This window comes from Podarcis filfolensis (assembly GCF_964270895.1).
Source record: "Podarcis filfolensis genome assembly, chromosome: 11".
Lineage (NCBI taxonomy): Eukaryota > Metazoa > Chordata > Lepidosauria > Squamata > Lacertidae > Podarcis > Podarcis filfolensis.
The window spans coordinates 28,846,962-28,851,383 of NC_139613.1; the positions used below are offsets into that span (position 1 = coordinate 28,846,962).

The 4,422-nt window shown below is 40.5% G+C and overlaps 1 long non-coding RNA gene across 1 annotated transcript; it reads left to right on the forward strand.

Annotated features, from left to right (window-relative positions):
• The first annotated feature begins 1,124 nt into the window (after window positions 1–1,124).
• Window positions 1,125–3,645, forward strand: LOC310745268. The gene is made up of 2 exons (XR_014540051.1): window positions 1,125–2,864; window positions 2,895–3,645. It is a non-coding gene; the product is annotated as an uncharacterized lncRNA (long non-coding RNA).
• Window positions 3,646–4,422: the final 777 nt, after the last annotated feature.

The window sequence follows — 4,422 nt, forward strand, 5'->3', positions numbered from 1 at the left end:
CTTGTACACGTGTTTTATTTCATGACATGATATACTTGTAACTGTTCAGGTATGGGGGATACAGGTATCTCTCTTCTAGCTTCTGCCACCATTGCTGGAAATCCAGCATGCAAGCTGCAGTTTGACTTTTAAATGTACCGTATTTTTCGCTCTATAAGACGCACCAGACCACAAGACGCACCTAGTTTTTGGAGGAGGAAAACAAGAAAAAAAAAATATTCTGAATCTCAGAAGCCAGAACAGCAAGAGGGATCGCTGCACAGTGAAAGCAGCAATCCCTCTTGCTGTTCTGGCTTCTGGGATAGCTGCGCAGCCTGCATTTGCTCCATAAGACGCACACACATTTCCCTTTACTTTTTAGGAGGGAAAAAGTGAGTCTTATAGAGCAAAAAATATGGTAATTCCCTTACTAGCACTGTTACTGTTACTGAGATTCGATGCGTGAGATACGGTACCACTGTCATGGGCATCTATTAAGACGGTGCATGGGAGCATCGCTGATGACAAGATTCACTTCTTAGCCAAGCCTGTGAAAATCTTGTTAGGAGTTCTTAGGGTTTATTTTATTTTTGCGTACTGTTTTTATACAGAGTGCTTATATAGTCAAAAGTTGCAAACAGGAGCAAGGATTCCTTCTCCCCTGCTTTATCTTTGTTTCTTTGAAAGATATACACTCCCCTCTCAATTTTACCTGTCTCATCAAAGTATCCTCCCTCCATCAAAGTTACTTCTTTCTCCATTGTGTTCATTTAGGTTTCTTGGATAAACTTAATAGCCTTGCACTATGTTTCCTGTAATGTAGGTGCAGGATCTGGTCTAGAAAAAGCATAGCAATAAGGATGAAGTTACTCCCATTTTTAACAGCAATAATAATTTATCTATAACAGGCATAGGCAAACTCGGCCCTCGAGATGTTTTGAGACTACAATTCCCATCATCCCTGATCACTGGTCCTGTTAGCTAGGGATGATGGGAGCTGTAGTCCCAAAACATCTGGAGAGCTGAGTTTGCTTATGCCTGATCTAGATTCCCTACAAAAAACCCTCTTGTTTTTCTTTAAAACTTACTTGTAAAGAACATATAAATGAATGTTCACATAAATGTTTTGAAACCCCCACCCAATATGGATAGTGACAAAAATAAAAAAATATGCATAAGACAATCAGGAAATGAAATCTACAGCACAGGGAATAAAATAAGTTGTCATACAAGTAAATTATACCATTTATGGATCAATGGTAAATAAGGCATGGTCTGGTGGACACTTCGAAAATAAGGCCTCCAAGAACCAGTGTATGTTACAGAACAATGTGTACAATCTGAGTTCCCTCAACATTTTAAAAAGTGTGTTTGAGAGATAGATAGCTTGCCTGAGAGCAATAATAAATCAGATGGACCCCTAGCTGGAACTGGGGTTTTCCCTTTAAGGTGAAACCTTTCTGTGTATTTTCTTTATCATAATTTTATTTTGGAGTGATTATTAGGGTTTAAAAGCCAAATTAATACAGTTTTCATCTGCTTGTGCCATAATTTTGTGTAGCAGTTACTCAATGAGTAACGGTTCATTCTATCCACTCTTCTTCCAACCCTCCAGGTAGAATATGGTAGCTATTAAAGTACAGTCAATGATGATATTGTTACTGAGATTGAGACAGATCCAGAGCTGTACTGCAACAGACTGGGGTGTTTGTAAACCTTGGAAGGTATGGAAACCAAACCACCAGGAGCTGGAACATATTCCTTATGAAGAAGAAAAGCGACTATAGAGGTACATGAAAAAGATTTGCAAAATTATGTGTGGTGTGGAGAAACTGTGAGAGTTTTCTCCTATACTAGATTTTGAACCCGGTTGAAACCGATTGGCAGGAGAATCAGGATAGACAAAGAAAATTAGGTTTTTGACATGGCACCTAATTAATTTATGGAACTTGCTGCCACAATATGATGTCATGGTCAGTAGTTTAGTTGCCTTTGAAAGGGGATTAGACAGATAAATGAACATAAGTCTATCAGTGTCTATAAAGATCCATGATGGCTATGTGCACTTTTTAAGAGGAAATAAAGTATGCCAACGAATACCAGGTGCTTCAAGCAAAATCAGGAGAGGACAGTTTCTTGCTTGACACCTCAGCCTAGTCATTGTAGAAAATGAGGTGCTGGAATAGATGACTTGGGCTAATTCAGCAGGGATCTTGCAGAGTACAACTATGTATAGTGTTACTTACTGGATAACACAAGAGAGAGAGAGAGTACCTTCACAGGAGCGACTTCTGCTACAGTGTCTTAGGTATGCTTCATATGGATAATAAGCCGGGTGGAGAAATACATGCCACGCCAGCAATTTATTCAAACGGTTTGCCACTGCACACAATGAGCTCACTGTATGAAGCTTTCAGTTTTCAAGAAGCCTCCTGTTACACACTGCTCTTTGCAGGGCCACTCTTGCCCTCCTTCTGTGGCACTGATAGGTTAGAATCTGAGAAACATTTCTGTGTGTGCGTTTTTCATGATAAATTGAAGAGGAGGAGGTTGGGTGTACCTTCTCCATGCACCAAATCTCAGCCATTCACATGGCATGAGTTGAACCCAGCTGCCAAGTGACTTGCTGGGGTTGTATTTGGGGAAAGGGGGCACTTTTAATCCTCCCCCCTTTTAATTTCTCTTGAAGACGAATAACCTTTTGCACTCAGAGCAGTTGCCTGTGTCTGAGGCACATCCCTTGCACTATTAAGCCTACTTGGAGGGAAAAGGCAGCAAGCAGCCTCCAAGTAATGGTGCCTACCCTTTGCACAAACAGATCAAGAGGAAATGGAGAGCAGCAGAAAAGGTCATTTTCTCTCTTTCAGAGGGAAAAATGGGTAAGGGTGGTTTTAGTCGTGCACTCTACAAAACAGGTAAAGTACCATGTTTATTGGATTATTTAAATAAAACAAATCATTGACCTCATAAAAAAGTATTCCTTTGTCTCCTCTGTGTCCCTTCCTGAACTCCAGAACTAACAAAATAAACGCAGAGGGTTGCCCACAAAAGGCATCTTATTTTGTACACATGGAGCTAGATGTCTGCTGCGTGGCTCATGCAGCAAATGCACTGCAGGTGTATTTGCACCTATAAGCCATTGCCTCTATAGAGTGGTCCGTCTTACCTTTGTGAAGCCTTCTGCTCAAATAATCCTGCTAGGCTAAGTGGAAATTGTATGCACCCCTCAAAACTTATTCCATAGCCCCTCTTCTATTTCCATGCTTTGTTTTCTGAGAGTCCCCTAAAGAATTTAGTGCAGCAGGTGCATAGACATAACACAACTTTCACTTTAACTCAAACATTGGATAAATCAACCAGTATAGTTTTCAGGAATTGCTCAGGAGATGGTGAAAGCTATTCATTGCGCAGATGACGACAATCAGGGCTATTCTGCAGGAATTGTGACAAATGGTGGCAACTTTGAAAATAACACACCTAGTTCTTTCTAAGGAGTGTTTTTGTATGTGAGGTGAAGATAAAATGTCAAGCTTCTGAGAATTTTTATGGTGAGAACATCTTGCTGTTGTGCAGCATTTGGTGAACATTGGCCTTGTTCAGGATTTTACCTGGATATTATTGTGGGAAATAATTGTAAATGCCAAAATAAATCTGATGTGAATGTGATGTTGCCTACAAATGTGAGTTGATTTCTCCTCTTGGCTCTTTATACAGGCATAGATAATGGGAGCCCCCACAAACTCAGTGTTTTGTGCTTTCCCAGAATCTACTACTTAACACTCAAATACTCACCCATAAGGTTCCTATCACACTGGAAATCTCAAAGGCCTATAAATAATGCTAATTCTAAGCTTTTTTGTTTCACTTTTAAATGCACAAGTGAAAAACACAACTAATGGGTAGATAGCACTCCATTCACCCCTTGCTCTCCCTTGCATTTTTCTGTTAGTTGCCTCTGAGAGCTAACTCAGAGGGGGTAACTCACAGTGGGGTCCATTGGCCGCCACCTCTATTAATTCATTCAGTCGGGGAAATTCCTGGATTGAGCTGGCTTGCAGCCACATTGGTGGCCAGTCCTTCTATAAGCCAGCCATTCATTACAGGATAATGCCGTTAAACAGATCTGCACAGTTTGAATACTGTGTACAGCTCTGGTCACCTTGCCTCAAAAAGGACATTGTGAGGTTGTGAAAAGGTTCAGAAAAGGGCAACCGAAAAGGTCAAGGAGATGGAGCCAGTCCCGTAAAAAGGAAGGTTGCAAACATTTGGGGTTTTTTAGTTTAAACAGAAAAGGTGATTAAGAAGTAACTTGAAAGAAGTATATAAAGCAATGCATAGATAGAGAAAAGGTTTTATCTCTTATGGTGCTAGAGCTTGTGAACATCCAATGAAGACGAAAGATTCAGGACAGATGAAAGCACAGTGGTACCTTGGGTTACAGAC